Source organism: Anneissia japonica, unplaced genomic scaffold (assembly GCF_011630105.1).
Source record: "Anneissia japonica isolate Jap-2015-1 unplaced genomic scaffold, ASM1163010v1 scaffold8236_len642391_cov169, whole genome shotgun sequence".
Taxonomy (NCBI): domain Eukaryota; kingdom Metazoa; phylum Echinodermata; class Crinoidea; order Comatulida; family Comatulidae; genus Anneissia; species Anneissia japonica.
The window spans coordinates 375,843-386,000 of record NW_022757925.1 but is presented as its reverse complement, the minus strand read 5'-3'; the positions used below and the strand labels follow the sequence as shown (position 1 = coordinate 386,000).

Genomic DNA, 10,158 nt, shown 5'->3' with positions numbered 1-10,158 from the left:
CCATGCGATTGTACTTCCTGTCTAATGATGTGTTTTCCGAATTTCTGGTAGTCAAAATATCTCACTCTAAACCTTAACGTCGAACGCGATTAGTGGATTTAATCCAATTAACTTGGCAAGTAGATCAGCTACTTCATCTGGCTCTAATCCCATATGAACCTAGCTATACTTACCAGAGAATTTGGTAATGGACATCAATAAGCGTGATTTAATACGCAGTCAAATTACATCAATGATAAAAGCGGATTTGCTTAGCTGTTTCATCAGCCGCTTTCAGCCAGACTTTATGACTATAGAAATGTTTTCTTATAACTATCCACCAGCAAATCTTGCAAACTTCACTGAATCATAATAAAGGAAATGTACACATGAATTGAAGACATTTAAATCAATTGTATACCACAGCTTTTAGGGCATTTTTTTGATAGAACGGTTATCTTCAAAACACTGAACATACGTACACTAAAGTGTAGTTATTGATTGGCCAGATTTAGTATAATAGAAAAGCATGGACAATTCCATTCATCTATAGAATGTGCTGTGTACACACCTAACTCTCATGCAAGGGTTATTCAGAAGTGGAGGGATCAGAATCCAAACCTGATGTGTTGGATATAAACAATACACTGACACAGCGGTGTTTTACATGGAGATTACTATCGTGGCCGTCCCTTGTTTATTGCTGTAAAGATCATCATAATTCCCAGTAAAGTAAACCAAATTGATTTCAAATTAAACTTAAGAATTTTGCCTTTGGTTCGCTAATGCTGTAAAGGATGCTGGCCGCAAACATTAAGATTTTTTTTGGACAAATGTTAGGCCTAGGACCCTGTACACTATGGCATGGTTAGGTATGCATGATGGTCTTCAACCTGCGAACAACGCTGCGATGTTTGGGCCAGCTAAGGTTTATGAAGGATCACCTAAGTTTCAAAGCATATACTGTAATCCAAGGAGAACGCTAGGATAAGTAAATAAGCACTATTTTGAACATTCGGATTGCCTTTCCTAGCCATTTACAGTATTTATCACGTTAACAGTGGGTGGTTGTTTTCGTAACCATAACATTATCTTTTCATATGCTATCGCACTGTAATGTTTTTCATGTATACCCAAGTTAGGTCATGTGACCACCTGTAAACAATCATTGCTAAATCCCTCTATTGAAACCCGGTTCAGTTTATATTTGCATGTTTTTACTGATTAAATGAATTGACTCCCAGAAGTCTGGTGATATCCATCACAGCATGCACCTAAATAAATCTAGATACCTGTAGGATGTTAAAGAATGTTCATTTAATCGGATCTCACAGTAGTACCTTGCTTCCAACTTGGGACCCCTGTACACATTAACAAACAAAACCATGACCATCTCTTTTGTACAATAAGCTGCTTCAAAACTTTTGACAGATAGAAAATCATCAATAGCAGGAGCATTCCATATTATTATAATGAAATAGGTCTTAACTTATACAATTTTTTTTCCCTAATTTATTTAGCATTTTTTATTTATTTATTTTTTTGCTTCTCATGTTAGACGTTGCTGTTTATTTAGATCAGGTAAGCCTTCTGTCATAGGGAACACTTCCTGAATGAATAAATCTCTGGACCATCTAAACTAACAAATATTTTGAAGCCATCAAAATTATTAGGCCTTTAGTCCAATCATGTTTTGGTAATTTCGACATAAAAAAAAAAAACCTGGGGAACCCCAGGTAGACGTGAACTACATTTTTAACATCGTTCACATTAGACCAACAAACTATTGACAACGCAAACCAGATGAACATCATATTGACAATACATTTTCCAAAAAGTTACACTGTACAACTTATCTTTTTTTTGACAGGGACCATTGATTACATGCCACATAGAAACTATTATGAATAAACATAAGTTCTGCAGATCTGCCTTAAGTTTTAGAGTATGATCTTCAATGAGTATCATGGTTAGGCAAAACATTTTTTATACCTTGTTTAGTGAACCCACCGACTGCAAATATTGATGATTTTAAATAAAAATAAAATTTTATTTTTGGCCAATTAGCGCACCAGCCACCACGATAAAGTGGAAATTTCAGGAAAAAAAAAAATATTTCTTTATTTTCATTACGCCCTCCGCTGCCTTGAAATCTCCAAAGATAAGATATGTATATTTCTTCCTAAATATATATATTTGAAGCATTTAACCATCTTATTTTACATTCACCAATAAAATTTTATTTTTATTTTCTCCTTTGTCTGGATGATTTTGGCAAAAATATTTGCTAAATAATAAAACAAAATTTTACTTTTATTTTTATTCCACCTTTCTCCGATACTCTTTAAAAAAATAAGTATGCGATACAGGGAATAAAAAAAATCTCGCCTTAAAAGAGAACTAGCAAAATGATTTTTTGTTCTAGAGAGGATTTTTGATATGCCATTAATAATAGAATCAACCTTAAAATCGTTTTTTGGCTTTTTTTTACGAAGTTATAGGCGATTATATTTATATACGATTTTACCATGACGTCACTGGCGAAAAAGTATTACAAGTATTACAGGTCGTGTAAATAGCCTCGCGTAGGGTATCCACCGCGTACGATCTTTGCGTGTATGCTGTAACCATGGCTGTAAATTGTGATTGTTACAGCATGCACGCAAAGATCGTACGCGGCGAATACGTTATGAAAGATAAAATCTTCACAGGCAAGAATCAATTATTTAAAAGAGAAGCTTACATTAAAAACATGTTTAAAATTCAAATGGCAAAACGATTTAGGTTTAGTTTTAAAATTACTCTGCGATCTAACAATTATCATTGTGTCTGGAAGAGATTTCCAATCTCAAATGGAGATAAAAAGTTGAGACGGCAATGCCTTTGACAGGAGGAACAACAAAATTGAACTGGCTCCCTACTACTTTAGGACCATTTTTTAACACTAGTCTCTAAAAGGTAAGCTCGGTAGTCTAGTGGTTATGGCGCCAGGCTACATAGTTATCTAGAGGCCGTTTGTTTGATTCCCAACCGAATCACTTGCAAATTTTTTGCAAGTATTTTGGGAAGTACTGGTTATTTGCTACAATAATCAAAGTGATTATTAAAGTCCAAAATAATGTTTCAAGGGATGAAGACAAAAGGGAAGCCTGAAATAATTTGGACCTTCCAACTTTTATTAATACACAGTGATTATCTAGACACATTGTCATCAATGAAGACCAACTTCATGGTTTAAACCTTCAAAATCAACCATTAGATAATTTTTGGATATGCTTCAACGTACAATAAATAGAATACAGTATACATAGGCTATTATTAAAAGATGTAGTCTCTGCTAAAAAAAAAAAATGAGAAAACCTTAAATACTGTACTCAATTAAATTTTTGAATTACAAACTTTGAACTTGGATATTTCATTTTATTTGTCTCATTTCACTTATCAAAAAGCATAAAACAGAAGACAGTCTTTCTAAAAGGAAATTTATTTCCCTTGAGTGGGATGCTATAATAAAAGATCAATTCGTAAAACTAAGTAATTAAATATATCAATTTGAAAAAATTATAATAAATATAAATAGAAAAAATATAGATAATACATTTGCTTGTACAATTTAGGTGTTGAGGGGGACAGCAGGACATAACACACAGAAGTAGGAAGATCCCACCAAAAATACTGTAGGGCAGTTGCAGTCTATGGTCCACAATATGGAAAGTTTCTTGATCAAGAGTTAAGTAGATGACCTTTAAATTTTGTCTTTTAAATAAGAAAAGTTCTATTGTTTTATTATCAGCAGTATTTTTTTTAATTATTATTATCATTATTATTATTATTATTATTATTATTATTATTATTAATATTAATATTATTATTATTATTATTATTAAATCTGACTTGCAAACTGAGTAGTCCCTACATACAATCTATTACGATATTTTAATTTCTTTGTACCATTACTTAAAACTTACACTGTATCTAAAAATAGAATTAGAAAATTCCATATCATTGACAATAGAAAAAATTGATTTGTATGACTAACCCAAAGCAAGCTTACACCATGGTTCAATGTTAGTGAATGATGGAATTCATACTTTATAAAAGTCCTGTTCAGAAATCAATTTTTATTTGACATAAACAACTGACATTCCCAAAATGGTCATGACAAAATCACATAATGACCATTATACTTTAGGCACAGCATGAATATATGAGCATACAATCAGCTTTTTGTCAATGAAAATTTGATAATTTAGACTCAGCATTAGTTTTCTCAATATCTGATTATTGTTCTTTTGTATGGTGTCTAACTGCTCCGTTCAATTTTGTTATTACCTTTTGTTTCTTTTGAATATATTACAGCACCTGAGTTTAGAAGGAGTTCAGTGGTGAATCCAGGAATTCAAAATACAGTAGAGGGAGGCCCGGGGAGGAACTTTCACAGATAGAGGATCTATACCACCTAAACCTCATCATGATTGGGACTGAGGTAAGAAAATTTGTGATTATGGCACCTCTTGATGGCCGGAAATTGCACTCTCTGACTTAAAGTTTGAATATAATTTTTTTTTTTATATCTCCATTTTAAAAAAAATCGCCACTAGAGTTTTACTCTAAACTGGCTATCTGAATAACATATTGAGAGATCAAATTAATCTTAACTTTTAAATGTCTTTTAAATGGACTTGAACTTTCCAACTTAACATTTAAAAAAAAAATTATCAGATAAATAATCATCTTTTAGTTTCACAACGGAACACATCAAAGAAAACAACCTTTTATTATAGAGCATCTGTGAGCTTGGACCAACCTCCTAAGCAACATACAGTAACTAGGGATTTCCAGAATTTCAAATAATACATTTGCAAAATTGCTCTCACTTAATTATTGGTTTCTTCTATTCCATAATTAATTCTTTTATGTAAAATTTATCATACATTTTTCATTTTGAATTTATCACTTTTTATGTAAAATTATATCTGAAGTGCAACAAAAACAAGTGCCTTTGCATTTAGCGTGCCATTCAAAATAAATAAAGTTGAAATAAATAAATACCACTGGTATTTCTATGGACTACATCATTTAGAAATAACTGTGTTACAAAAAGTATGGCCTATGGTTAATTTCAACCTCTGCAAATTAATGATGATATTACAATTCCAAACAATTTTGGAAAACTTACCAAAAAAAGTTGGTATTAACACCTGTTGACTGTGATTTGCCTACAGTATCAGCAGCTTTCAGTCAGACTTGATAACAACAATGTTTTCAGCTCATTGCATTGATCCAAATAAACTGAAAATAAGAAATACACACATGAATTTCAGTTGCATGCCACAGTGTTGTCTATGTATATACCATAGGTCATTTCATCTGAATTCATAGAAGATGTTTATTGCAAAAACAACATGTTAATACTATATATTAAAAAAATACATATTGTTAACAAGTACTACAATAGTACAGTAGCTACAGTACTGATTGGTCAGATTTAATAAAATGGAATAGTCTGGAATATCCCATTAAGTCAGGTTAAATCCATTGTCATTTGTTATACCACACTAGAATTACATATTGTGATGCTTATATTACAAGAAAAGTAACAATAGATATAACAAGTAAATTACAAAGGGAGGGAAAAGAAAAAAAAACACATCATCTATGATGGGAGGTCTTAAAGTAAAATTTTGACGAGCCAAAATATATGTTTGCCACTACTAGAAAGTTGATTTCTTTATTTAATGAATACAGTATTGTAAAGGAATTCGCCATATTAAATGTTAATGGTTTTTATGTATGGTCTGTAATTTGTTAGAAGTATTTCATCGCTACCTACAGCCATAATATCGGCGCTGGTTTGAACAGCACACGCTCACCTATGGCTCTGGAGGTGGAGCAATCTTCTCGGAGAAGGACTATCAAACGTATACCCAGTGTACACAATGGCTCGTGCATTATAAAGAACCCAATACATCTTTCGAGACGAGTAGGAGGGTGTTACCCCGGTGTAATGGTTCATTTCAAGCCCCTACCCTCATCCAGATGCTGAACAGGCGTTGATGAGTATCTACTGTACATAGATTTAGATTTACTGTCTATAAAATCGGGGACTCACTGCGTCGTGCGACGATCCCAACTCCGCTCCCTGTAAGTGTTAGACGATGCAGCGTCACCTGCTGATTGTCGGTGGCAGTCTGAATGGATTTTCATTTAAAACAATCCATTGCGCACGCGTCGTGTTCTTGCGTTCTACATATTATCATGTCGGCCAACGACCGTCGGGCTTAGTGAGTTCTGGCTTTAGTAAAAAAATACAACAAAAAAGTGAACAGCACTCTGATCTTCATGAAAAGCACTATATTTGATGCGTTCTGGCAAAAAACCAGCTGTTTGTGGGAAAAGTTCAAAATTTAGTTTTTGGTATTTTTAGATTCTGCATGAATTTTTCTTAAAACAGTGTATATTTGATGGAAATTGGTTGAGTACAGTATTAGTGAAGAATATATATTTAATTCATTGGATATAAGCCATGTACTATAGGTTTGAGAAATGTCTGATAAACTCATAAATTGTGGTCTCTCCTCTGATTTGGATACCGTTATTAACAATTATAATGCTGTACTACAGTAGAGTGCACTTCGGATGCCCTAACTAAAACACGTATTATGACAATTCGACCACCTTGCCCATAGTATTCTCCAGAAATCGAATATGCTAATAAGTTAAGAAGAGACTTGAACATCAATGGCGGAAAACCAGATCTGAAGTGCATCGCAATCTTTTAAAATTTCAACAACATCAGCATGTTTTCAATATGATAAATGATGCCAAGGTTTTACACTATCGTATTCAAATATCGAAATGTACAAATCAAAGAGAACCTTGAAGAGAGTTCTCCACTCTGCTCCTCTTCAAAAACACACAGTAACTTGCCCAAACACTTTTTATTTCAAAGAGGGGCACTATTTCCATTTTTAGTCTGGGTTTTGGGGACTCCTTGTTACTGTAGACTGGGCATTTTTGTAATCCAAAATGATCTCACCAAAATTCACTATCAGCCTACTTTACTACACATGTTATATTGTTAACACAGAATCTAAGCAGCATATAGTATTGAAACATTTTATTTCCAAATAATGACACTAAAACCATGTGACAACTCACTTACTTTTCAGCCACCACCTACTTAAAAACACTAATGCAGCCAACCGAAACTAATTCTATTGTATTAGGTGTATACCTGCCAATTCCTTACTTCTAGTTAAAAACACTTGAACGATTTATTATTATAGTAAGGGGAAGATTTAGGGGGCCTCAGAGATTATTTTTGGGTGTCTAGAAAACAAAAATTTTGCGGGGGCATGCACCTGGAACCCTAGGGTGGTATTATCTCTACACACACACACACAAACTTACACGACTGGAAACATATCTCCTGGCAGAGATTAAAAATATAGAGATTTATACCGCACTTTTTGCCAAGGGATACAAGCTGCTGGCAATATTTTTATTATTACCCCTATCCATAGAATCCATAATCAAACCAGCAACAAAGTGCAACCTCCTTGATCCACTCCCTGGGGAATACTCCTAGTCGTGGGTGCAATTTAATACTGATTCAGAATAATATTTGCAATGCCACACCATCCTACCAGGTACCGGTACCCATTTATAATCCTGGGTTTATAATCCTGGATTACTGATAAAATATTGTGAAAATCAAGAAAAAGTGACTCATAAATCTTTACCCTGTCCGGTTTGTTTGTAAATTCCACAGCTTCACATTCTACAACTTGATAAACCGAAAGGTATAATACATCATAGTTACCAACCGTCTCGCATCATGCGGGATGGTCCTGCATTTTAAAGTGATTTTGGATGAAACACGCATTTTGCAGAAACACATGCGTGATCATATATTTGTCATGCATTTAACGCAAGTCTATGCATGATGAACGAATTTTATCACAAATTCAGGGAAAAAATGTATTTGAAATTAGAAGAAATTGGTTTTATTAAATATATAAAAATGGCCATGCAGTAACTTGAGTCATTACAGAGTTTTCGTAATTATTTCATTCAAGAATCAATCCACTGAGCAGTTTCTCTTTCCCAAACAAAACAACCCAGCAAAATAGGCACTAAGTATTATCTTGGATTATGTGACTGAAGGGCCCAGACCCCCAACAGGGTCCCGCCTCTGGATCCCGCCCCCACCCCTCGGCTGGTGTAGTCACGCATTTCAAATCTCTCAGGTTGGTAACTGTGTAATATATACTCCAAAGTATTGAAAAAACCAAGTATTAATAAAGCAATATTTCGACATTAATTATGTCATCAGCACACCATCATGATGGGATTCAACTATTTCATCATCCCATGATGACAGTAGTTAATGTCGAAATATTGAATCCCAACATGATGGTGTGCATTTCAATACTTTGAGTATTTATTATACATTCTTAAGTGATAAGGCAAGACTTTTTTATACCTTTTTTTAGCGAGCCGGGCCAATTGGCCAATTAGCGCACCACCACCACCAAAAATGGAAATAAAAGTTTTTCTTTATTTTTATTACGCCCACCACTGCCTTGAAATCTCCAGAAAGTTAACCATCCCATTACTACACTGTTTACATAACAACATTACTTTAAAGCGGAAAAAAATTATATCACCACAATGGTATTTTGCACAATGTGGTTTTTGCAAGAAGATACAAAAAGAAAATGAAAAAAACTTAAACTTCAAAATTATGAAGACTAAAATGTGGTGTCATGACAATGTAGAAGTTAACTTTTTTGTTCATTATTTAAAATCTTTAATCCTGTCAGTTATTTATAAGTCTTTTAAATATTAGTGGCCGTTGTTGCAAACCAACAATAAAATAATATTTTTACTTTCTCCTCCGTATCAACGACTGGTAGGTATGGTACAAATTTCGTATGGTACAACTTTTTCAAACTTTTTTTCTTTAAAAACTTCAATGACCTGCTTATCATACGTATTGGCCTTCTTAGCAGCAAGACCATAATGCTAAGGGCAAATAGAAAAATGTATTACATTATCACTCCCGTCCGCGTCAAAAATTCGGGAAATATTGCTGCGGGAATTTAAAAAAAATAAATTTTTGCCACATCAATTATTCAATAGCATAAAAATAACAATGCAATTTTGTGACTTCAAATAAATTTTCCTTAAAAAACTATAAAATGAAACAAGTTTTTATACAATATTTACTATTACAGACCAAATATAAACAGTCCCTCCCTCATCGATAAAAATAAAAGTGAAATATTCAATTGTTCCGATAAAAAAAAACAAAAAAATAAACCGTACTCCCTCATCAATTTAAAAAAAAAATAGTGATAATCTAATAATTTTTTTCTATGTGCCCTAAAAGTCAGTTCCAAATCACAAGCAACCCCCCCCCCTTTTTTTCTTCATCACAAACTTTATTATTATGTATACTAATGTGCATACCTTGACTTTTATACGACCACATTCCTAGTGCATCCAAATTAGTTTGAAACAGACGAGCATCAAAATCTGAATCAACCACATTATATTTCTGGAATCATCGATCTTGGTAAAAAAGACTTGACAACAGATGGCAAGATGAAGATCAAAAACAGAATGGCCCGAGAACGGTTTCCACTGACACAGTACTTGCCGTGTATTTGGTATAATAAAATGGTAAAATCAAAAGATGGTCTGGACATTAAAGTAACTCTTGGCATACGTGGAACTATGGAATACCATCGTTTAGAAAAACACCCATCAAATCAGAAGACGTTCATCTTCAGAGTCTGTTTTCCAAATTTCCCTAGCATAAAAAAGACAATGTGGTAAGTGGGAGGGGATTCCCCTTTACTAGTACTGGTTCAGCGCACTCACCTTTGCTTTGTTGTTGTCCTTGCTTGCCTTCTCACCGCCGATTCATTTCTAGGTCCGTGGATAATCCACAGAGGTATAGCTTCATTGATAAACCTAGTAACTTAATTTCAAGTTAAAAATGGTGATCTACTATTAAAATAACAGTACCACTACCGTTGTCTAACAAAAATGCCACTCTCCTCAGCTTTCTTCTCGTAATCGAATGCGAATTGAAGAAGCACCCACCACCAACCACCATGCAAATTTTATTGTGAACTTTCAACTTCGAAGTTGATCATTTGTCAGGTC

The 10,158-nt window shown here is 33.7% G+C and overlaps 1 protein-coding gene across 3 annotated transcripts in view; it reads right to left on the bottom strand.

The window, feature by feature from the left end:
- The window catches only part of LOC117124949, a 23,492-nt gene extending 13,374 nt beyond the window's left edge, over window positions 1–10,118 (bottom strand). The window contains exons 1-3 of one of the 3 annotated variants that reach the window (XM_033271291.1): window positions 10,024–10,118; window positions 9,457–9,799; window positions 5,159–5,271 (exon numbers count right to left, since the gene is read on the bottom strand). The gene's annotated coding sequence lies outside the window, so the exon portion shown is untranslated. Of the gene's footprint in view, window positions 1–173; window positions 500–5,158; window positions 5,272–9,456; window positions 9,800–9,870 lie in introns of those variants that run through there. The other 2 variants (XM_033271290.1, XM_033271292.1) reach the window with 2 other exon arrangements.
- Window positions 10,119–10,158: the final 40 nt, after the last annotated feature.